The sequence below is a fragment of the Ascidiella aspersa genome, chromosome 3 (genome assembly GCF_963924565.1).
Source record: "Ascidiella aspersa chromosome 3, kaAscAspe10.2, whole genome shotgun sequence".
Taxonomy (NCBI): domain Eukaryota; kingdom Metazoa; phylum Chordata; class Ascidiacea; order Phlebobranchia; family Ascidiidae; genus Ascidiella; species Ascidiella aspersa.
In genome coordinates this window covers 7720038-7747073 of record NC_139449.1, presented here as the reverse complement: position 1 = coordinate 7747073, position 27036 = coordinate 7720038, and the positions used below count along the sequence as shown (strand labels likewise).

General features: G+C 34.0%; 1 long non-coding RNA gene and 1 pseudogene across 1 annotated transcript; one reads left to right on the top strand and one right to left on the bottom strand.

The window, feature by feature from the left end:
• Positions 1–8969: 8969 nt before the first annotated feature.
• LOC146159012 (uncharacterized) lies at positions 8970–14717 on the top strand. Its single transcript, XR_014494733.1, has 4 exons — positions 8970–9055; positions 14032–14139; positions 14247–14373; positions 14481–14717. It is a non-coding gene; the product is annotated as an uncharacterized LOC146159012 (long non-coding RNA).
• Positions 14718–23782: 9065 nt separating this feature from the next.
• On the bottom strand, positions 23783–26853 carry LOC146159011 (baculoviral IAP repeat-containing protein 7-like; annotated as a pseudogene).
• Between the last annotated feature and the right edge of the window lie 183 nt (positions 26854–27036).

Sequence of the window (27036 nt, the reverse complement as noted above, 5' to 3'; positions counted from 1 at the left end):
TGAAGCGCTTAATCAATATTGATGCACTGAGCACATTGGTGTGGGATCCTCAATTGCATTCCAATCCAATAGTGTTGTTTGTGCTCGGTTATTACGTCACAAAGGTAAAGCGCTCGTGTTTGATTCTGGTGAACTCGGTAAACAATGGAACAATAGCGTCGCGCGCTTTGGAAATTGTTGCAGGAACATCAAGTTGGATTGCATTAGGCTCCTAAATACGACTTTTAATCGCTCTCCGTGGCCAGCTTCGCTAATTATCACCGACCTAATATTGTCATTTCAGTCGAAAGTTGAAGTCAGGAAAAATAAAATCGAATGTTTGTCCAATCAAAAAAGAAAGTAGATTTATTATCAATTTAAAATATATTTCCAAAAATGCATTAATACAGATTTCAATTCATATTTTTACAGTAGTTCTACAGTATTTTTTTTATACAAGTTAAACTGAATTCATTTTCAAAGAGTAAGGAAATATGAAACTACTTGGGATATTTTGTTGCGTCTTTTTAGTTTCATTTGCTGAAAGTTCGACCAGATACGACGGAGATGTCTGGTATAGGTTATTTCATGGTGTTTTCAATATTTTTCCGAATTTCGTTTCGCGCAAACACCGTTTGTTTGGAAATTGCAAATTTTGTACCGACTTCAATATTCTGTACAAAATTGTTCGTCAAATTGTGTAAAACGGAACGACATTTTTTTGGTATTTTTTGTAGCTAATCATGATCAAAATATTTTGTTCCATTCCTGAACGAGCAACAATTGTTCCGACAAAAATTTTTAAAAATGGGTGGCGGGTAAGTAGCACACAGGGCCAATCCAGGATTTTGTTGGTAAAAGTTGATTTTTTTGTGGTAAAGTTGTCTTAAATATAGAATATAGTTTTTGGGGAAAAGCCTGGTGCCCCTTGGATCCCGATAATAATAACTTATGTAACCAATCATTAGAAGTGCCAAAATATTAAACAAGTTTATTATTTTGTATAAATGAAAATTGACTATTCAAGAAATTGCTCTTAATTTGATTGTTAATAATAATAATAACTTAACTTGTAATTAATTAGTAAATAAAGTAATTCTAAAAAAATCAAAATACATACCACTGAGTCATGCTTGTGAAAATGCTGACTCATGACTTTGCAGAGACCAAGTTTGGAGTTTTATTCCAAAAAATGAAGATCAGTTGAATTTTATTAAAACTGTGATGTCTAACCATGACGTAAGTATTGCGTCGCAATATTAATATTATGACGATACTTTAATATCAATTTTTAAAATTAATATTAATTTTTTTTAATCATGGCTAACTAAGCTGATAAATTATAAATACAGTCTACATCTATTTATGACGCAACTAAACCTCTAAATATGATTAATGATGTAACATTAGAAATAGAATTGTATATTTTTTTTGTTGGAAGGCAAGTTGACTTCCGGGTTCTTGCAAGGGATGTGGCGTCACTACAACAATTAATCACATGGTATAACGTATAAAGTAAAGATCGAGGATGTTCACGTTCTGGTGAACAACGAACGTAAAAGTGGATTCGAGAAATCGAGTAATCGAAGAATTTGTCGAGTTTTGATTTTTCGGTTTATCACAATGCGCAAGAGGTGAGTAAAAAAAAACTCACTTTTCTCGTTTATTGGGCGATTACTTATTACAATGCAAAAGAGGCGAGTAATCGTTGGTAAATCGAGTAGTGAAAAACTTGACTTTAAGTTGATAATTCACAACTTTAATCCCAACATCTTGATGAAGATGTATGAATGGATGGACTTTGTGACATCAGAATTCCCGTTTGTGACCAAGGTGCAGGTGGGGGTGACATTTGAGGGCAGACCAATTTACGTGCTTGAGATCAAAAAGAATTCTTTTTCTGGTAAACAAGCAATTCATATCGACGCCCTAATTCATTCCAACGAATGGATTACATCAGCTACAACAAGTTTCACATTTCAGCAGGTATGACGTCATAATAAGCATATTCTATCTAATATGACGTCATAATAATTACCTTCTATAAAATATGACGTACTTATAATTGGCAATTTGTAACATGTAATACGTCATAATATTCACTTACTACCTCCAGTGAATGCTTGAGGCATTTTATTGGATTTTCGATCCAATGATCAACATCGATGGATACGTTCACACCTGGGTAAGTGGGTAAGACTATCCCCTTTTTCTGCAGTGTACAATGCATAGCACACCATGTATCATGAAAATTTGTAAATAATATCAACTTTTGGATGCAAAGTTTTGTTGCAAATATCTCAAAGATGGATCATATATTAGGAAAATAATGTTGTAGCAAAATCGTAATGTTCGTTTGATACAACTTATATCCTCAGGGCCAGGAACAAGCAAGCGACCTTGTGATCACAATTACCACGGACCTATTGTAAATTCCGAGTCTGATATTCGACATCTTCCAACTACATTATGGAGAGAAAGGATTCCATCAAAGCTGCCCTCACCATTCCCGCTTACACGCAACTGGTTCTATTTCAATTTAGTTACGCCAAAGGAGTTTATACTGACTACTTTGATGAACTGGTGAGATTCAGAAGGTTTCCAAAGACGACATTTAATTCTTTTAATATTTAGCCTGTTTTAAAGTACAATTCATTTTTAATATTGATGTACCGTCAATACTAGGAATGTCCGATAATAATGGAATATAGCCTGATACCCGATGCCACATAATAGTATCAGTACTCGTCCGATACTAGGGTGGTATCAGTACTCGTCCGATACTAGGGTGGTATCGGTGCCGATTCGATACTAGGGTGGTATCGGTGCCGATCCGATATCAAATTATAACAGAAACTCAGCCATGATTTCCAATTCAACGCAGCGATTTCTGCCTTAAAAGGTAAAAAAAGAAAAATTGCATTAAAGAAAATCGAGCTTTAACTATACTATTTTGCCAAAATATTGGGAATTGGCATCGGAATAAATTGTCAAGTATTGGACATCCCAACAATTAATACATGTTAGATTGTTAGACTTAGGCCTGCACTCATTTATTGTAAGAACACATTGGCCACGACGCAGATATATTATGTAAGTAAGACTCAATTTCGAATCATTATAACATTGTTTTTTGAATTGAGTTTAAATTTATAGCTCGTTTAAAAACAACTAAATTACGCTGATAAATACTTGCCAGCGAATAGTTTGCATTTGTTACTATTTGTTGGCGTTTAAAGCACATTTTTTATACAATAACTTAAGAAAAGTTTTACGACGAAAAGCATCCTGATGAAGCAGAGTTGTGCCAAGACTTTTCAATCTTACAACATAAACTGTAGTTTAACATGGCACGTGATTTATTGATTTATATTTAGACTTATAGGGCTCTTGTCAGAGATTAATATTAGTTGTTGCTATATGCAATGCTGTGTTTTATTGGACCCATATGTAATGTTATTTACCCACCATATTAATATTATTTCAACTAGCACGTCTATGGTCTTTGTGCCGTACAGAGTTCAGTGGTGGATTGTATCATTAGCTGTTGCTTCATAAAATTATGATTTTATCTTCAGATGTACCATTCAGTTGTAGTATCTTATAATGCTTTAGTCAAAGATTGATATTAGATGTTGCTGTATACAACGCTGTACTTTAGTTTGACCCATATGTGTTATTAACCCACCATATTAATAGTGTTTTACCCAGGACGCCTATTGTTTGTGTACAGTACAGAGCTCAGTGATATGGTATCATTTGCTGTTGCTGCATAACAATACCGGTATGATTTTATCTTCAGATGTAGCATTCGGTTAAAGCATGTTGTACGGCTTTTGTTAAATATTGATCAGTTGTTGCTGTATACAATGCAGTGTTTTATTTAGACCGATATGTAATGTTATTTACCCGCCATATTGATATAGTGTTTTAATCAGCACGCCTATTTTCTTTGAACCATACCGAGCTCAGTGGTAAATGGTATCATTACCTACTCCTGTATAATATTATGATGTCATCTTCAGTTGTAGCATCAGGAGTGACGCATGACTGGACTTACCTGAAGGCTCACATCCACTTCAGCTTCTTGTTTGAACTCAGGGATACTGGAGAGTTCGGCTTACTCCTGCCTCCAGATCAGATCATTCCGAGTGGGGAGGAGTTTCTTGCTGACATGAAAACACTGGTTGCCATGGTTACCGAGCAAGAGGGAAGCGGGTGAATTTGGCACCATTTTTTTAAGTATAATTTGTTGTAGTAATTGAAAAAAAGGTCGTTATTCTTTCCTGTAAAATTTAGCTTCTTAAATTTTCCTGAATGATGTGAAATACAAAATTAATTTTCTTGATAATTCAGTTTGTTAAGTTTTGCGTTTAAAACAACGAATTGAAATGAATCTAATCAACTAGTTAGTTATAAAGCCAAAGGCTGGCGATTTACTTTTTTTTAGGATTTAAATTTAACTCACAACAAGTTGTTGAAGTATCTGTTGATCACATTCCAAGACAAATATAAGATCTTGTAACTGTTTAGCGATTTTAGTCACTACGGGTAAGTAGGCGCTGGCCCTTAAGGCAGGAACCAAAGGCTGCCTAAGTCTCTTAAACACTGCTTGTAGGTAACAGATTGGAAATAGCAGACCGCTAAGATGCCTGTATTTAACTTTTTAAACTGTAGACAAAGTCACTTCACTCAGTTGATATTGTTTGTTAAGTATATATTCACAAATCTTAATCCAAACCATGACGTAACATACATTGAGATTATAGTGACAAGAAACACATCAGCAATATACACATTGGAAATAACAGTTTGTGTTTTTGTTTTCAACCGAACATTACAATGTTAGTAAAACGTGAGGCTACCTCCTATATCAATTATAAGCGGACGTAATTTTGGGGAAGTTTTCATAACATTGTGGGTATCGTAAGATAGCAAGACTAGCACAACAATAATTTAAGAAGGTTACAAAATAACCATAGCAAACAGTTAAGGTTTGGTCTCAGTTAAAACAATTATTTAAATTCAAATCACAAGTGTCCGAGATCACGCCATTATATTATTTATCTGCAGAATATAAAATTTCGATTTATTGGTTTGGGGCTATATTATGTCACTAGAACGTCTTGTTAGACTTTATCAATTTTGTAAAAACACACGTAGTTTTATGCATAATTAGATACACACAGATTCAATAACAATGCACTACAAACAGACGTTATAAACTAAGTATTTATAGGTGGCATAGAATTGTTTGTCTGGCTACAAGCAAACGGCTGCACAGCAAAGCGAGATAAAGAAAATGTCAGTGATTTAATAGATATTAGAACTGTTCCTTAAATTATATTTATAATAAATCAAAAACCTATTTACATTTAAAAAAGTGTTCACAATAGGGCCGTTTAAAACCCCAAAGTTTATTATCGACGCTTAGAATTTACTAAAACCTCTGCGAGTATATTTAACTGTGCGAGGCTTAGAAAGCCTAAAACGTTTTGCTGTTACAAAGACCAGAAAAAAGCTATGCCGATGGGAGTATATGATGTACACCAGAGGTTTCCAACGTGGGCGGTACCGCCCCCTTGTGGGCGTTGGCGAGTAACAAGGGGGCTTTTTGGGTCTTTTTCTCATTTGGGGGGCGCTGAACGCACATAAGGGGGGTTACATGAAAGTACTTATGGCAAAATGTTATAAAAAGTTTACATGAAAATAGTAACAACCAGCACTGTTATAGGTAACTTTTAACCTTAAATTGCAACTTCCGTACGGCGAACTTGTAGTAATTTCCCGAACATTGTTACGTAATAAATGGCTTTCCCATGTAAAGTTGTTGGTTGTTGTTGCGTTTCACCGTTTTATACGCGCCAAAATGTTTGTATATTTAAAGGAGGGGTCGCCAACCTACGGCCCGCGGGCCAGGTTCGGACTGCCGCCTCTTTGTCAACTAGACAAGAGTCCATTTCAAAGACTTGTTGACTATTTTAACTAAGCACGTGCAAAGAATTTTCGCGCTTTGCGCGAATAGGTCTTCCTACGTCCGGTTTGTTTACGTTTTGATGCTGTCTTTTGACTAGATCGGCGCTTGTTTACCGTTGCAAAGGGAAAGGCTTCCAAGTGAGTCGCGGACAAACGAAAAACGTATTCAAAAATATTAGACATATATTTTTTACCATTTTTTGATTTTTTTCGGCAATGTAATGAAAACTAGCAGAAAATTTAAAATAAATGCCGGTATACCCCCGAAAATTCGCGCTCGCTTCCCTCGCCACATGTGCCTCGACTTATTAACAAACACTGAACTATACTATCTATTTAGGTTGTCGCGTTTCCTCAAGGTAGCTTTATTACACTTTTCTTTAGCGGTATGGATGAAAAAAAAATTGAGGCCCGCCTGATTCACAGTTGTTGTAACATTTTAATAACAATTATTAGTTACCATTTTGTGCGGCCCGCAGAGACCTTACACGCGACTAGAAAAATTTGCCGACCCCTGGTTTAAAGTCCTGGTGCAGAATGTTGAATTTTTCCTGCTAATGACATAACCTTGTGCACTAATGTATATATATTAGGAAATAATCTTTTATGTTGACCTAACGACAAAAAAATGATTTCATTATGATACAATATGTTAAATCGCCAGATATTTTAATTGCAGTAGCGCAAAGTGGTTTGCACAATGTGTACAAAACGCCCATGCTTCCTAATAAAGATTACAAAACTAAAATTTGGTTTATTTGATTTTCCTTAATTGGAGTTTTTTTATGATAAGTAAAAAATTATGTAGCTGTGAGTTTCAACAAGGACCTATGTATTTCATACAACTCTCTACAGGCTTTTATTTCTTAATATATGGCAAGGAAAATTGCAAGGGACGTTTTGTTATTTGTTGCTATTATTCTAAACTAAGTTTTACAACCGAACTTGCCATAAAACATAAAGAATATAAAGAAACAAGAATACGTTATTTCTCTTCCGTTAACATGTCTTTGCTAAAATACGCTATTGTTAAGGCAAAAAGGGCCGACAAAAGCTAACACAACTGACACAACATAATGTAATATATAGAGGTTATTATGCTGGACCCTCGACCTTACGCTATTCCTGTAAGTTGATTGCCGTTCTGCTGTTATTCAATAATCGCAGACATGTTCAATATTTTACGGCGGTTAAGCTACTTGAACACGCAACCTAACAATAAAGTCGGGTTCAAGCAAAAGTGGAAAAGCAATATAAAGTCAGTGAGAACAACAAGAGTACAAACGATATATCAAATAAACAATGCCAACCGTAAACAACAAAATAATCGGTGCAACGCTAATATCTAATGGTCATAGTACTGTCTAAATTGGAATATATCCTAAACTCGACGGAATATGAGCTTACTCGCCAGAATGAAACCTTGCTGTGGTAGCACACGTAAAATAACGTACAACAGTTTACAGTACCTCGGCCAAATCCATGTGATACCCTTAAAGCGTGTTGATAACAATTACGTACGCATATAGTCCGTGCTGTAGGTGTTACAACGAATATACAATATATTTATGCCTGAAAATCACTTCATGTTGCAATGCACGTATATATATTTCCTATTGTCTCACGTGAATGTATTTTCCTATTTACCATTTATTTAAAACGGTCTTCCTATTACTTTATTTATGTAAATGAATGTTTTTTATTTTGTCTAATTTCATTAAACAAATATAATATTGGCATTAATTAGTAACATGTATATCTTAAAAGACAACTTGTAGGATAACCTTACACAACAGTTTAATTGCAAGAACAATTCTCTAATGATGTTAGTTGTGTTTGCATTAAAGGCACTTTGACGCAATTGTTTTTCATAAGTTTACAAGTTGACATTTTACCGTACTCCGTCTATCCATATTCGTTTTACGGGCAAAACATGTCGCAATCCGTTAAGCAAACTCAATTAGCCTTCTCCAACATACGAACAACATGTTGTGCTTCCTCGCTTGGCGTCAGTGCGGTTTAAGCACAATTAGCCTTTCCACATGGCCGCTTCAAAGGTGGCTTTAAAGGTGGCCTGGCCACCTTTCCCTCCGAAAAAGCCACCTTTCCGCCAAAAAGGTGGCTTTTCTCCGGCCCTACTCCAGAGTAGGTCCAGGCCACTGTGGCTTTTGCGAAAGGTGGCTTCTTGCTGTGCGTATCGTAAGGTTTTCGGTTTGCCCAATTCACCTTCTACCTAATTTCGGTTTATGTGTTGTTAAGTGACGATTTTTACGCAGTCATATGTTTCATAACAAAGGCAAGGTACATTTTAGTATCAAAAGGTGGATTGTAATTAAAACTGATTGTATAATTAACATTTTTACAATACTGTGCGCTAGTTGCACCTTATTTTGGATTTTGTACTTTGCAACACACGTTGCTGTGATTTAAAGATCAGCATTTTTTGCGCGACAAAGCTATTTGCAGCTGCCACAACGTGTTTGAAAAGTCAAATAATTTTGCTGAAGAACCCGCAGTCGTTTTAGAGTTAAATTGCAGTATGCTTATCTGTTTTTTGGGGCTATTGTATATTTTCTAAATCACTCCGTGTGTGATGCTATATTTTGTTAACAACTTTCAAACAATATTTTTTGGCACTGGTCTAGAATCCTACCACAGTTATCAAATCAACGCACAAAATTTAAGTAAGGGCAAGTGTTCGGGTGTGGGTGGGTCAAGTATTATTATATTCATTATTTGGTAATATAATACTTGACCCACCCTAACCCAAAACGCTAACACGCACCCTAACCCAAATAATGTGCGTTGTGGTAGGATTCTAGACTAGCGCCTAATTGTTAAAGGGGTGTTTTAGCAACTGTTCTGTATTTTAATTATCTTGTTACAAAACAAAAGTGTTTTATTTCTTAACTTTAATTCTCTTTATTAGCTTGCCATGGATTCTAGGGTAAAATGGTCAGAACAAGCAACCTGTAATCCCATAATTGTATTCAATAGAATAATTTGTTGGAAAAAGGAATTTGAAAAATAGAAGGAAATTCTATTTTTTGTTAGACACAATTTCAAAAGAGATAAATTACACAGGATATTCCTCCTCAAAGTAAGTGCATGAAGATTTTTTAATTTGTTTTCCTATTTCCAAAGAGATTATAACCATGAGGACAAACTCTCACTTTTGCCTTTTTTCTTTTGCCTTTAAGCAATGCATTCTACTTTCGACAGCCGTCATGGTCTGATTCACAATAAGAAAAACATCATCTTTCCCATTTCAGCCTGTTATAAAAATGTACGCTTTTGGCGTAATTTGTTGTTTAATGACCCCTAGTCCTCATTTAAACCGTTTTTCTGTTTACAAAATTGACTTGGTAGGACAGGCAAGGTTATCACAAGTTGCGTGACACTTTCTTAGGACCCTACTGTACATTTTTGAAAGGCGTGTTACTGTTAAAATGTACGCGATTGAGCTATGTCGTTGATTTCGGGGCTCTTTCCATTTGGTACGTAGAAAGTAACGCAAAAAACGGTCTACAAATGCCGCATAACGCAACGCACATCATTATTTTATTATTAATAATAATGCTCTACCAACCCAAACTCAAACCCGCACCGTAACCCGTTGCGGTATGCGGTATTTGTTGACCGTTTTTTGCGTTGCTTTCTACGTTAAGATTTATGTGAGGAATTGGCGTATAAATTAAATTAATATCACTTAGTTTGTTGTTAATCTCAAGGTTCCGAACTCATTAAACTTAACTGTATGGCGGTGTTAATTGTTAGCTTCTTAATGTAAATGATATAGGTATTTTGCATTGTACACTGTACACTACAGAGCCAATTACAGAAAAAGAAACTTTTGGTAAACCAAACCCATAAATGAATTGGCTTTAGTGTACAAATTTTAGTAGAAATTTGTAGAATTCCAAATTTGATAAGTGTGCCGCAAATCAAAATTCTTTTTTGAGGGCGTCGCAAAAAAAGTTTGCGAACCACTGCCTTACATTACTATTGGAATACAAATGTATCTATTTCTATACTACTGTTTAAGATCCCAAATTTAGCAGTGGGGCGCAGTAGTGCTATGCAGCTTGCGAACAATTTTTAAGTGCAAATTTTGTCTGCCCCTTGGTGGTAATTCCAGCTTTTCTTACATAAAGTAAGTTGGAGTAATATTTGGTTGTATACCAATTTAATTTAAATAAAAAAAATTGCTGTGCTTGGTAAATGGTAACAGCCATTGCTCATTTAGGAAATGTTCTTTACGCAAATATATCCTTATCCTAAAGAATACTTTCCATACAGTAATTTTTCTTTAGTATGCCAGTGTTCAGTGCGCAAAATAAATTTATGCTGTACTGCTGCTCTAAATAGTCTTCTATATACTTGTTCCAGTGTTACAAATTAAGACACATAGAAATTGATACCATAAACTGAAAATTAATACCAAATTCTTTGAAAACATCGTTCAAACAAAAAGTTTTTGCACCTCAGTTTGCTGTGTGTAATATTTAACTAGCAAATATTATTGGTTGTGTGCTGTTTGTACGAGTGAAGCAAGCAATTAGCATTCGTAGTTACATTTAAAAAAGGTAGTTACATTTGAAATCAGTAGTTACCAAATGTCACTGAATTCAGTTAATAATTTTGCAAATTATATTATATTTGATTGCTCAGTATTGGAGTATGTTATTATAATGTTAAACTTCTCCACTATTTTTATAGAACTTGCTCGTATTTACTAGTTAAACTATAATAAGAACACATATTCGTCTATAACTGTGATTCAGCCATTCTGGGATTATGTTGGACATTGCTTAAAGACATATCAACAGTACACTGGGAAAATAAAAAAATAGTCAGTCTATTCCTCAAAGATACAACAAATCTCTGGTAAGATAATTGTGACAATGAGATAATAGTGTAATGCAAACCATTATAGAGTATTTATTTTACTTATAAACAAAACTTTAAACTGCCATTTGTCCATGGGTAAAGTTTAGGGCTACCCAAACTTTTCAGTCTGTGACTGCTTTTATTGTATTAAACTTTTTGACCCACTAGGTTTAACATTTTAAAACATAACATTTCTCGATGTCTGCTTTGGCGTGTATTTATTGAAGTAATGTGCATTACATAATTTGCCATTAACATACCAAACAAAAAAAATAACAATTTTATAAATTTAGCACTTTGTATAAAATTTAACTCCATGAGCAACCCCCAGTTTGGAAAGCCCTGGTCTAGTTATACAAAACTTACGAGTACTTTTACCAATGTTTTGTTTGTGACTTACTGGCATATTTTAAGTATTTATTTATTTAAAATCTTTTTTATTTTAGTATGTTACACTATTTTTCTATTATACAGGTTGGAAAACTGATGGGAATCTCCACTTAAAAAGTTCTGGTCACAGAATGAGCAGATTATTTAAAGAGTAAAACACAATAAATTCCTTCAAATTTTCCACCATTTGTTGTGCTGCAAGAAGCCTATTAATTAATGTGAAACTTTATTCTCTTGTGGATAACATATGACACTGCTTTACACAAATTCCTACTGGCAATTGTTTTGGGCTTTTGATTTTGATTTCTTAAGTCAGGGTGGTCCAAGGTTGCACAATATTTCTTACATATTCTTTACGGGGCACAAAGCAGGCTACATGCATGCCAGGAGCGGATAAACGATTTTCGTTAGGTCGGAGCATGAAGGGGTTTACAGATGACGGCACAAAGCATTGTCAAAAAGTAACTGTCGAAAGATATATAAACTGCACAAACTTTCTGCTATCACCAAATTGTGCACAAATAAAATCGAGCGATAATAATCAGACTGGCAGAATGCGCTCCAAACACGCAAAATTGCATATTTGACAACACTTAATTTCGAAAAAGACTGCATCTATAAGTGAACACAAATATAACTTGCATTGCAAAACAGCCATTTTAGAAAGTTCCATATAGGACGCAATGCGACTTTCAATCCTGTCTGACACATACAAAAAATTAGTCTTTTTTTGCCAAGTTATAGTAAACTGGTTTATTTAATAGTGTAATCGGAAAAATGTAACCCTAACCAAACCATTGCAGTATGCTCACTGATTGTTGGTCACTTATATTTCTTTAAAATAAACCCTGGACGCATTACAATAATTCAACAGTGCTTCGCGGGCCACAAACAATGATGTCGGGCCTGGGTTTTGGACCACCCTGTCTTAAGTAATCAATTCTTGTTAAAAGTGTCATTATTTTCCTACTTCTTGGTATACCTAATATGCAAACTCAGACAAGCAAAACAAAATAATGTTTATTTAAAATTTATTTGGTTAAACATGGCAGGAATCAATCAATTTATGGAATGAATTAAGTTCTTTATTGACACCAGATTCCAGAGGCCATTTCAGTATTGTACTCTTTTGTGTAGTACCTGGTCAACAGCGTCTGTAAGAACACAATTTATCGATCAATATATTACAAATGTTTTTTATAATTTTATTAAATTATCTCTCTTTGCACTGATTTATTATATTTATATTTTCAAGTGTGTATTACATAGTAAACGTTTTGTTTTATATGAATAAAATATTTATAAATTTTTACTTTGTCGTCAAAAGAGTTGTTGAGTTATTACTTATTCTGAATAAATTTCAGGAAATAAATTATAGACTGTAAAAGTATAGTGGCTTAATTTAGAGTAAATAAAAAAAACACACAGAACTAGGTAGCATATTGTACAGGTTTAAAATCAGGACTGGTGAGTCGGTTTGTTTTGCTGGAGTCAGGCTCGGGACTCCAGTAAGACCATGTAAAACTACCCGACTCCCAAGTCTGACATGCGCAGTAAACTGATATGATCGCCATTTGAAAATTATAAAGATGGAATATAGCATGTGGTGGAATATTTTTTAACCATGTATTATAAGTGAATGAATTATATGACACCCCTATAAGTGTATAGCTGAATATCCATTGTTAAACAGGCTGTTTAGTCAGGGCCAGACTCGGGACTCAATGAAATGCCACATTTAACTGGAGTCGGACTCGGGTTATTTTTAACCGACTCCACAGCCCTGTTTGAAATAGATATTTTTTGTCATTTTCAATGTAAGTTTGCGAAAAGTATTTTTTACCTTGAGTGCTTCTCATTTCTTTTCTCCCTAATAGCTGATAACAAAAGTTTGGAGCTTAACTGCTGGAGGATGTAGTTGAATGAATATCAAAGCCCATGTATAGAAGTAGGTGACATCTTGTAAACAGCTTAAATATATATATCTTTATTCAGTTTAAACTTGATTGGATAACTGGTAGTAAAAGAATAAAGGTTATTATTACATTTAATTTCAACAGATTACAAAGCTGCATAATCTGGTGCTTTCCTTTTTCAAATGAACAATATTACACACTAAGTTTGTGTTCACCGAACCCTATGCAGTACCAAAATGTGTAATGTTAATATTCCTTAACACCAAAAATAAAGAATAATTGAATATATTACAAGATCCCTACTCTAATTTTCTTTAAGTTTTTACTGTAATGCTAAAATAAACGAAACTGGGGCAATAAAAATAACTTTAAACAATATTGTAATATTTTGTTTATTGTACTATATAAGCAAACACAAAAAGTTGTACCAAAAGGCTTACTAGCAATAATAAAAAATGTGAATTCCTCTCCGGCACCCCGGTTTTCGAACCACTGGTCTACTCTACAGCAACGCGTTGTACGCTTCCGCAGTCATTAACTGGACGACGTTAGCGCGCCAACGAGTGTGTTACTTATGGTAAACTGATATTGTTTGCCCTACAGGCATTTTTAAGTGTGTTTACACGAAACTCGGCAATGAAAGTTTGACACCTAATTCAAACATAACTTTTAACCTGTCAGAAATGTCGAACCTTAATATATATAATCCGGTTGCTCCAAAATTTTAGCTCACCAACATACAAGTCAAGCCCAGTTGTTTACGTTTTACTATTATGCACTAGAGCGGAACGCTGTCGAAAGTAGAACAATGGGCTACGTCACAGTTTGTCCTCATGGTTATAATCTCTTTGCCTATTTCTAATGACAGGTTATCAAACAGGTTGCGAATAACCAAAGCAATATCTCGGCCATATTTCCAACAAATAAACAGAATAATAGCATCCTGTCCTAGCAGTATGGTATGTTTTATCACAATTTTAATTATCAGGTAATATATTGCTAAATTATTTTCATCCTGGTGTTTATTGATAACTTTTTGGTTATTTAATTATGTTCTATAATGTAATAAGTTTAGCAGTATCTTGCTATTTTTAGGCATCCGACAGTGAGGGTGTTGAATTGATACCAATTCAAATTCAGGAACATCAATTCTCCCCTCAAGATGTTGACAACTGATGAAGCCAGCACACCACAGCAGTCGCTGAGTCAGTTGGGCTAACAGGTAAAATTTGAGTTTTATTTTGTTTATTTAGTGAAACTTTTAGTTTTGTCCGAAACGACAAATTTACTTATTATTGAACTTTAAATCATTGTTTTTATATTGTATAGAAAATGAATCAGAAAAGTCTTTGGAAGAAATGATAAAATTAATTGCTGATGAGGGTGCAAGGGATAAAGCAAAGATTTCACAAGAAAATGGAAAGATGATCAATGCAATTTCTGGGGAAAACAAAAACATTTTTGATGTCCTCCTTCAAAGTAAATAACTTCCCATAATTGGGTAGCTTTAACTGAATTTGTTAATACCTTTTTTTAAATGTTTGTTAAAACCACTGTATGTCAAGATATTAAAGAAATGTTTTTTCTTGTTCGTTTTTCAATTCTTGTTTCAAATGCACTGATAACGTTTTTTTTTAATTTATTATCTTGCTATATCATTTTTGTTATTTACATTTTCTACGCACTCTTGATTTTTTATTTTGAATAAAAACATTTACAAATATCAAAATTGATTACTTGTTATTATTGCATAACTGTCAGAAAGATATTGACAGATGATGTTTCTCACCAAACTGTTCTCTGTTGAGCCTCTCAGGTATGCTTAGATATATCTCTATAAAATCTGGAGGGTATGGAGTTCGTTCATGATCATAAATATCATGCAAAATATAACAAATTGCGCAAATCCTTGGTGCATTTGAAACTTCGACAGCAATCCGCTTTGGCAAAATCATCTCCAACAGGAAAAAAGGGATATATTGTTATATAACAATTTGTAGTTAGCAACCGCCGTCTCTTTCTTAGTTTCAGTTTCCAAATAAACTTAGGTATTTTAGCTGCTATTCTACGTATATCTGCAAACACCATCTTGGCAATAACTTTTTTTGTCGCTTGTATACTCAAAAAGGCAACAGCACGAATATGAACAAACTCGGGCGCGAACAGCGTTCACTTTATCTAAGCGGCCATGTAAATTGACCGTTAAAAGTGGTCAAAAAAGCCACCTTTTTTAGCCGGCCACATTTGAAAAAGCCACCTTTCAAGTTGGCCATGTGGAAAGGCTAAATGTAAACTGATGTCTAGTCTAGTCTAGTCGGGGTTTACCGTACGGGAAATAACCTTATAGTTCGTGTCAATGAAAGCTCGCGTCACGTTTAGGAAGGTTCTTCTGTAAGCAAGCAAGAAGGAAACAGCAATCTTAATTGTTTACAGCGGCACGCCAGTGTTTAAAGAAAAAATTCAAAGGTCCCGCGGAACATTTTTGTAATTAAAAAAAATACTTACATTACAAAAAGACATGCAGGCAAATATATCCATCAAAAACTGGTGATATTAATATATTAACCTATTAACTACACTAAAGTATAGACTTTTACTATCTCAGTATGTCATTTCATAATATTTACAAAAAATGTTCACCGTTTTTTTTTTATAACATAAGTGTCGCAGGCTGAACTATTGGCACTCATAACAGAGACAAAATGAAATGTGGTTGTTAAACATGTTATATTTGCTACGCGTTTACATAATTCAAATGTTGAAACAAATCGTTCAAAACCTTTAAAATATAATGCTTACTGACCAACAATAACACTACCTTTCTAAGGATTTATTCATACCGATTTATTGAGTACTTGGTTGGATTTTACCTAAAGTATCTACAAACAATCGTGAACGAAAAAATAAGTACCAACTAAATCAAAATAAAAGCATAATTTTATTGTTCACGTATATTTATGGTGCATTGTGAATATAAATATATATGCAATTATGGCAATAAAGAGGGAGCATAAAAATAAGGACTTTGATCAAGGACAAGCTGAAAAAACAATAAAAGCCATTGTACATGCGTTCAGTGGGCATCTTAGAATACAAAAACTACTAAATACAAAATTAACATTCAAAGCGCAGTGAGTGAATAAATAAAGCTAAATAGCCAAAGTGCTTCAAGCGCCAAGGAAAGCATATTGTTGCACATAAAACGCGTGTTTATACAAACAACTATAAGTGCCACGATTAAATAGAAGTAACGAAAAGTATTAGCAAAAGCGTAATTGTAAGTTTAAATATTGATTTTAAATAATTCGAAAATTTGCAATGTTTTAGATTTTTAATATTTGGCAGCAATAAAAAGCGATGAAAGCTAATTACCATTTGACAAAGAAAATCATGAACAGTGACAAAAAATATTATTTAAAATGCATGTCCACTATTTAGAAATATTGCAGGTCATGAATGTTTGCTAACACACTGAGGTTTTAAAAATTGCATTTTGTGTTTTTAGTTCGATTTTAAATATAAAAGTGAAATAAAAATTTTAAAAATATGGTAGCACCATAAAGTAGAAGACGAATACATTTGAAATTTACACAATAGAACCGTTTTATAAAAAATAATAATAGAAACGTTATTTCAACAAGAATCAAATAAACATTACGATTTTGGTCCTACAGGTTTGTCGTCTTTTTGTAATAAAGTGTTTTCATAAAAACGTTTATCAAAAACAAAAACAAAGTATTTAAAAAAAAATAGTCATATTAGCTTGCTAAATCAGGTTCCAATTAGGTAAGAAAATTTGTTTTTTTTAAAAACATATTTTGTAAATTTCAAAATGGTACAGTTTTATCAATGAGACTATATAACCATGATCGGACACTGTCATGCCTTTTTCTTTTTCTCCCTATCTCTTCCATTGTTTTTGACAACTCTCTCGTTTTTTTGTTTCTGCCGTTTCACGCTTCACTTAAGTTTGAAAAGAATCAACAACAAAACGACAATGGCCTTTGTTGACTGTAGTTCAGGTGGGAACATGGCTAATAATTTAATTTGAAAATTTGGAAGTATAAAATAACATTTACACAAAATTATTAAAAAGTTTTTTTACAAAATTATTTTTTTTTAAAAGTATAGGAATAAACGGTAAGGTATTTAATAAGGCATAAATAATATGGCAGTAGATGATACTTATTTTGGAGCGGACGTAGATCTAAAATATATCTATCAAGCAATAGATGAAGTAATGATAGAAATAGAAACAATAGAAGAGTCCGTAAAGGAAACCATGTAGTTTGTGCTCGAAATCCTTTCGTAATTTTCGTGGCCTTGCAATCCATGAATGAAAAAAACATGGTGCTGTTGAGGCCAGGGCTGCGGAGTCGGACTCGGGTAAGACCACGTAAAACGCAGCCCCGGTTGAGGCAGTTTCAGCGGTTTATGAAACTTCTCTTAGCACAAAATAACTACAGTACTACTGGGAGGAAGCCTCGAAATCAGCAAGTAGCTATACAGGTGCCTCACTGCTACACACTCCACTAACGGATGATTTACGTGAATGTGTTGAAAACGTCTTTCAATCGACTAAACATATACCGTAATTCTCGGCAAATTTTGTTTCTGCTCCATCGAAAGGTTTTAGAGAAATCAACTCGAGCTGTTTTGATCGAGTTGCTTCCAAAACCTGTAGCCAAAAAAAAGCAAATACCCAAAACCGGCGAAAGTGCAACGACACCCTTTCTTAATGACATCGAAAAAGAAGTTTGTTTCTACATTGTGATTAGAAGCCTTTATTACCGTACCGACGATCCGATTTATTCGAAGCTGCGAGGAGAGAATGCAAGTTTAACAAGAAATTGTTGGGGGATTAACGATATTGCCCAGCGTATCTTTTATATAACGGAATGTTCAATAGTAAGCTACCTAGCGTCTCCTGGCAACGGCAAGGGACAAAGAGCCTCCTTCCGCAGAAACCTTCAATCGTCACATGAATGAACTTATTAATAAAAAAATTTACTGGTACAGAGTGGTTTATTTTGCACAACCGTCCAACGTGCGTTTAAAATATCAAGAAAGCAATATAAAAATAAATAAAGGCTACAGGTGCAAACATTTAAAAACAAACCCGAGTAACAGAATAGAACGATTCTAGTAAAGCAAAAATACAACTTAAACAGCAATAATTACAAAACGTGTATTACATATTTATAAACCATAAAGACTCTACGACAAGTAAACGCAGATTAAAACAATTAAAGTTACTCACAAATGACACTGCCATTAAAACTACGCTTCAGAGATCGATTAAAATTAATAGTGTGCATTCTTTGGCCAAATTCACTTATGTTAGGATTCCTACTGTACCCTCCTGATTCACGAACCTGGCCAAAAAATGCCTCAAGTACATCTTGGGACAGTCGTTTTAAAATTACGTAATCGGCGCCAGCTGCCAATAGCGATCTTGTGACCGCTACCAGAGAACGAGCCGTTAAAATTATGCCCTGGTGAGTGGCCTTTGAAAGCAGCATCTTTTGCTTGTCCGCTGAAGTAAACGCCTCCCCATTTTTTTGCGCCGAACCTCGACATTTTCTTGCCATTTATTAAAAAAGTTAACGAAGGGACCTTCCAGCCAAATAAGCCTTGCGTCATCAGATTGGTAAAAGGGTTCTTTTAATGGATTATGCTGTCCTCGTGACGAATTACAAATGTCAAAAAAGTCGTTCATAATTTTCAAAAACCTGGCAAATATGGGAAAACCCTTAATTTTGACAGCATCAGAAACAGAATTTGATAAAATTTGCGAGGCAAACTTGACTTTCATTTTGTCAAAAGTATTAGGATAAATGTGTCTTATCGTTAACTTGTTTAATTTTGCTAGTGATTCAGGTCCTGTTGAGCTTGCGTCATGATAAAGATCGGATATTACACTCCATGTCATGTCCTCACCGTTCCACAAATACTTTGTTCCGCAAGGTTTGCTGCTAATAAGGTTGTTGCGGGTCGTTTTTATCAAATGGGAAGGATCACTGATAAAGTCAAGTTCCCTAAACAAATAAAATTATTTGAATGGTGACAATAAAAAAATGTTTTTGAAAGCATGTAACAAAATTTCTTATTTAGAATTTATTATTGTTTTTTTGTTTATGCATTTTACAGTTTATTATTACTTTGTGGGATCAAGTGGGTGTGGAGCTTGGTTGGATATATTTTCTTTGTTCGTTCCACTTAGTATTTGGAACATTTGGCGATTGCTTGAACATCCATCCCCTTTTTTCAAGTATAATCAAACTGTTTAATCTTGTCATAATTATATAATTTAGAAAAACAAATATTGATTTTTTTTATACATTAGTTCATTAAGGGTCCACTAAAATATTCGCAACCTACACTTATAAGTTACTTCACTTCTTTTTTTCTGTAATTGAATACAACTCTATATACCTATCAGCGCGATGCACCACAGATTGGAAAGAAAATATAAACGACTAATGGCCTTCATTATAATTGAGACCAGGTCACTTCCACAAGTAACAGTTGTTGCAAAATGTCCCATCATAAAAGAAATTGATGAGTTTGTGACGCCTACAAAACAAAATTTAATTAGGAGAATGCAAACCAGTTAATCGAATATTTATAGGTTTATAACAGTAGGCCTGCTTCAATATAATCATAAACAGGGGAAAAAATTGTGGTGATACCTTTAACATAGATTCCTAAAGCATTAGTAGCCAATGTTTGTTTATCACCCTGTGAGGTTATCCTGTTCTCTGCCAAATCAACAAACCCAATAAACTTGTTGGTTGAAGACTGAAACACAAGTTCCTCTAAAACAAAAAAATTACAATTAAGTATATTTGACACAGGCAATAAACAATAAAACAATATATATATACCTCTAACTTTCATTTCATCTAAAACGATCATAACTTGGTGACTATGGCAATCAATACACCCCTCTTTATATATAGATTTTAAAAGAATTTCATCAAAACCGATGTTAGGTGCATTATTTTATGTATCGCATGCATTATTTTATGTATCGCAACAATTCTTTTGTAAGCTATGGTGTATAAAAATACCTGTAGCGCCTAAGAGTACGTTGTGAAGGAAGCAACAATAAGCTAGTTTCCTGCAACATCTTGTATGCTTTGGAGCCATTTGCATAGAGTTGTAAACAGTATCTGATACAATATAATTTTATTCAAAATTGGGAATTATAAGCCTATATTAGATGTATAAAGAAAAGTTATTTGAATACTAACTTGATTAAATCAGAATGGAAGCGGTGGCCCTTTCTTTCTCTTTTATTCAACTCTAACTGTTGAGACCAAAACATCTCAAGGAACTTGTCTATGTCTCCATTTTGTTGTGCTTAAAAATACAAAGCTATACAGTACTATATATAACTGCTAAAAGAATGTTTTTTTTATTATACCTGACAGCAACAGTTTATATAGTAATCAGTGTGCCTATTATACAAACTACGCTTATCCAACAATATTCGATTAGATCAGATATTCGATGCAAAGTATTAATATCGGCATTTGTCAAACATTTAAGTGGTACGTAATAATATCAGTATGAACCACTGAAACATTTTATGAATAAATATAGTTGTACAGGAATTTTACTAAAGCAATAAACCTTCATGAAAACAGCTTTCAATGTCCTTTCCTTCATCTTCTGCTAAAACCATTATGCTGTCATGATTTTTTAAAAGATCATCAACTTGACATTTCAGCATAAGAATTCTAATAAATATATATATTTAACTACACAAATTCATGAGCTTTTAATGTATAAGTGTAACTGGAGAAAACTACCTTTCATCTTTTTTTATTATTGTTTGCTTAATTCTTTCATCCAATGATCGATGCAGGCAAATTTTCTGCAATGGTTTTGATGAAACACTGTTGTGATAGCGCTCTCGTTCTACCTCTCTTTTCAAAATATTGGTGGATAAAATTTGGCATTTTTCACATTGATTTGAAGATGTCCAAAAAATAGTACAATCTACAGACCTGGATGAGAAACAAATTGTGACTTTAGATTTATGCATTTTACAAACAAATTTCACAATAAATATATTGTATCACAAAATATATTGCTCTGGCTAACATATCACAAATAGCAATAATTATGCCATTAAAAATGATCTAAATCTTGTAAGGATAACTAACTAAATTGTTTTCTCTTCATAACTATAAGGGTCAATTTGCTAGTCAAGTTACACTTGTTTTTACCTTGTGGCATACTCAACTACTTTTGGGTACTCCTGTTTCTCAAAAGGTTTACTTCCTATGGTTAATATATGCTGGGCCATTCTGGTGTCCGTTCTTGTAAACTGCTGCTGAATTCCTCTACATAACTCAAGTTCCTCGATATGGCAAATTAACTCATTAAAACTTCATTTTTCTGTAGCTAGGTTGGCAATTTGTTGAACACCTGGCCATCCAAAATGATGAATCTCAACACTTAATCCTTCATTAACAAAAATAGAAAATTCTTCTTGATCATATTTGGAATCCTTTACTAAGTATAACTGTGTTTCTGACTGTGACTTGATTTTCCAATTGTTACATTTTTTAACAAACACTTTAGCTGCATTGGAAAATGATTGTAGTGACTTAAAGCGAAATCTTTCTGGTATATCTCGATCTTTAGGTGCTTTTCGCTCTGATAGCTTTACAATATATTTACTTGGAATATTCTTAGTTGGCATTGCCCCAGTTTAAAGAAACTTTCGTTTTTTTGCTGAAATGTATAAAACATAAAAACAATGATCTACAACTAATGTACAAATACAAAAGCATTACAACATGTGTACAAATTTTAAAAAGTGATGATGCAAACAAGTAAACTAATATTCAAAGATAGACTGATATATCATTTTCCGATAATATTATTAGCTGACATTTCGCTCGTACTAGTATGTTGGTTTTACTAAATTTAGTTTAATATTGTATTTTATAAATACTACAGCATTTCTTTTAAACTTACAATATTTACAACTTTTGGAAAATAATACACTTACTTTGAACAAAATCCTATCTGAAAAATGTTTTCCGCATATCTTAACGGAATCTTTTTTATAGAGCTGTTTAATGCCAATATCAGCTCTCAGGGAGAGTATAATGCATTCCAGTTGTTCAGCCCATTCTCTTCTCTCTACTGAACAAAACCTTTTAGCAGGCACCGAGTATAGTGGGTCTGGCCGTTTACTTTCACATCCTGGTATGCAGCAATGGTTTGAAATTGTACCATACTCAACTATAAGCTGTCGAAAATCTAAGAAAATCATTAGAAATTTTGTTGGTAGGCTTCATGCAATCAGATTGAAAGATGTGATGTAAAGAGTTACAGGGTGGGGCATTGTGAGTATTTTTATGACTTTGGGGGGCAGCAAGCCAATATAAGGGGCTTTCGTTAAATTTAATCTTATCCTGAATACTGGTTAAATGTAATGTCGCAGTAAAAACATCGCCTATATTTTAAACTATTTTTATAAAGGTATTAATGTATTAATAAGATCATCATGTCTTTTAATTAGAATAATATCAAGCTTCAGAGCTACTTTATACACAAACTCATCGCTTCTTAACCAGCGGCGCACTGATACGGCATGTACCGTTGCCAGGTGCGCCGCGGGCAGGTGGATACAATAGTCCTGTATAAAACATATGTTTTTTTTAACAGTTTTTATTTTATCCTTTGACTTAGCCATTTACCCAACGGTTGTTTAAATATAAAGCAACTATATAACTTATAACATACAAACTTGCATGTATTTTAAAAAGAAAAAATGGTAAAATAAAAATTAGGAAATCGCTTCGGTCACTAGTTGCACCACCAGGATTTTGTCGGTCTACAGAAGCGCCATTATGCAAAAAAGTTTGAAAAACACTGCACAAACTATGTTTTGATAAAGATTACACAACTTGTATTCTGATTGGTTGATGCATGGTAGTAGCCTAGACCAGGGCTCCGCAACCGGGGTCTGCTATGAAACCATGACAGTGCCGCGCCGAAGGTTTTTTAAATACCTTTGTAAAATCATTGGCATTTTTGATCTGATTTTCATCCCGTCGGTTTGTAAAGTACATTTAATCTTTGCTGAGCTATAAAAAGAATAATGAAAAGTTCAACTCATAACAGTTAGGTTTTATTTTCCAAATGCTATCTGTTCGAAAGGACAAAGATTCTTTGTCTTAATGCTTGTTTAAACAAAATCAGTTACGGACAAGAATGGCTTTTGATCTTGCTTAGACCATTATTTCCAGCAAGTATGGATAAATATCAAATATTTGAGGCAACAATTAGCCAAAGGTGCAAAGGGTTAAAAAAATTGGCACCGGCCTAGAATCCTACCACAACGTTGAAACAGTTATTAAAGCAACGCACAACAATTGGTTAAAAAAATTAGCCCACAACATCAATAAAACCTCGGAAATTAACCAAAATGACTAAAATTAGACAAATCCGGCAACTCTGCCACATCTTTTGTCCATAACAACCAATAGAAATCATTCAACCTTAACCAAATCTATGTGGAGCGTGAAGCTGCAGAATGATCTGATTGGTCAACCGATAAGTGTCCGATCATGGTTATATAGTATCATTGGTTTTATGGCGTACATTTACACAATAAACGAGTTAACTTTTTCCCTGATGTGCGACTTGCAAACCGGGCAACTGCGCAGGTTTTCTGCGCAACTTGGACAACTGGACAGATGACCACAGGGAAGTAAAACATCAGAGGCCTGGGATTGAAGACAGACTTTGCAAACACGAGACTGCTGGAGATGAGGTAGCTCCTCAAGCTGATTGTTGACAGGTGGGGAATTGATTGATAGGTTACTCTCGTGATCTTGGTTGGTGGAAGATGATGCTTCGGGTCCCTCACTGGATGTTGGAATCAATTCCTGGATCGAAAGAAGAAATTCCACCAGACTTGAGAAAGATCTGTTTCTTCCAATCGCCTGAAAAATTAAAATGAAATTGAAAATTTGAAAGACTTTTTTGAAGAAAAACACATTTTTTTTTTTTTTTAAACCAAAAGCGCAAAACACCCTACAAATGGTCAGCTATAAAAGAGTATTAATCTATTTTAAAAAACATTTATCTCATTTTAAACAAATTTCAAACTTCCAAAACGAGTAGATCATTTAATAGTTGGAACGTTGTACACTATTAGTTATACTTTCAGTAAAATTTAAGAAAGTCTTACTCAACGAAAACATGAAAGAAAGAGAGTTTTAATACCTCAGCATTGCAAATCGTATTTCCTCCTGACTAAAGCCCATCTGGCGTGCTTGCTCAACCAGAACGGATGACGTCATCTCTTGATCGACTCTTCCTTCTCTTTCTCTCATTCGCTCCCTGGGATCAACAATCTCCGGATAAGAGGAGCGTTGTTGGGAAAGAAGATTTTCTCTAAGATAAAAAAGTTAATATAAATTAAGTTTTAATATGAATATATATATATATAGTTTTGTGCGAGGTTTGGGAATTAAAGAAATAAAATTTCAACGTAAGTTAATAGAGTTTATCATTGTGTTTTATTTTTTATTTGGACTTGGCGATGCTATTAATCTTTATTATTTTTATAAAATTCATAATATTAAATAAAAAAAGTCTACTGAATTCCACAAAAATTGTTATTTTTTCGTAATTAGAATAATTTTCCATCGAATTTTCACAAGTTAAAAATATATTAACCAATATCTTTAAGAATTCTTATTTTGGACATATTTTTTCTCATACTGTTAGAATTTTAATCAAACTTCAACTTACTGTGATCCTGAAACGACTTGGTTAAGTGTCCTGGAAGGATTCATAGGCTGGGGTCGAATAAGGTCGGGATACTGCGACACAACGTTGTGGATGTAAGAAGGACCTTTCTTCTGCAGGAGAAACTCACATCTGCGCGACAAAACGTTTTATTAGCACTATATTTGATCTTAAAAAAACACAAAAAAAGCCGAATTTGTGTTCTGGCAAAGGAAAAAGTTCAGTTCCTTAAAAGATTTTTTTTTAAATAACTTTTTAAGCAAACCGTAAACTTACTAGTGCGCTAACAGTTTATTTCTTAACTATACAAGTTTTCTTTCCAAGACTTGATTTATCAGTTCATCTATCGCTCTTTAAAAATTCAAAGTGGGTAAAAGTTGAGATTATTTTTATAACTTACTGAGGAAATCACTTTGCGTGTTCGAACCACGGGTCGTCTTAAATGTCCCAGTTTTGAAGTCCTCCATTGCAGTACCAGCACTTGACTCTATCTCGTTCGCCTATATAAACATAAATCAACTAACCTTTTATTGGTGCTTACACGAAAAAGCAACTACAGTAAATTAGAGCTACTAAACAGCCTAAAAATTGTAAGCATGCTTTCACCAATCTTTTTGCAGAACATTGATAAAATGTATATTTAAACAAGACTCTTCTCGTATTAAAATACATGGAAAACCTAGCTAAACTTGCATTTTAGGGGATCGATAACTAATTTATGCCTTTTTTTATATAGGCGTCTAACAAAAGAAGCTTAAACTTCAATTCGAAAAAATTAAGGCACTCACCAAAGTAGTAAAGACCAGCTTGTGCCATTTGTCGAGGTGTTGCTTGTATTCTGTGAGCCGGCTAGTTGGCAATGTTTTCTTGGAACGTCTTTCTTTGTTTCGCATGTGGGGATTCACCGGTTCCAGGCACGGAAACGTATCCCGGGATTTCCCGGAACTTGTGGGGCGCTGTTTGGGGATGAAGAATGTTCTGGTGGCGATATTGTTGGTGATGGGGTAACTCTTGCTGGGATTCTTTGTCGGAATGTTATGCTCTTATTTCGACCTACAAACGCAATAATACATGATTAATGACGTCATCAATTGCCGCGCAACAGGGCAACAATTGTTGCGACAACAATTACAGTTTTAAGTTGACACAATTTAAGCGTTACACAATTTTGCGAAACTTCGATTTTATTATGTCTCAGGTTGCAAATATTTGAGCCATATTTTCGATAATGACGTCATAATTACTCAAGGGTACGTTGTCTACGTCACATCCCGTTGCTAGGGGACAGTCACGTGCGTGCCATTCAACCAATGAAGGATCGTCTGAAGCAGTCCAGTTGTCAACTGATCTACCACAACTGAAAACAAAAAATTGTTTCGTGATTTGTTAAATAAAAACAAGGTATATAGATTTTGTTATTCTGCTGCCGATTAAACCTTTAAAAATAAATGCAAAAATAATGTAAAACCAATTTTTTTAATTTTATCTTAAATGAGAAATAAAGGGTCCTGTGAATAAACAAACTGTTGCTGCCAGGCATTGTATCAATTTAAAATTGTTCTTTCAGCAAAATTTTAACTTAAAAAAAAAAGAATTATATATTTACCTGAAGCACTTTACCTTGTCCTTGAATCCAGTGTAGTAAAATCCATGCAGTTCAGGAACACAAGGGTTTACTGGACTCGACTGGGAACCTATGTTGTTAAGCGGTAAACTTCTCTAGTCGTGTCCACGAAAACAAACAATATAGAAAGAAATTTTAAACACTCATATTTGTTGATAAAATAATTAGAAATAAAATTGTGTTTAAAATTTTAGTTTATTTCGAAGTTAAAATTTAACCCTCTGGGTTAATATATACACTACGTTGTCCAGGTGGGTCTCTTCCATGTTCCACAACCCTACCATCGGGCTCCATGCTTAATCAAGTTATATACCAAAGAGTTGCACAATTATTGCGCGACGGGCAAAACGTTGTAAAACATAAATAGCTCTTTGCGTTGCAACCGAGCATGACAAATAAATCCCACGCGTTGTGAAACAATTTCGCCGTAAGATTTATAACTAACATATTAATATATTTCTTTTAAACAACAAACAA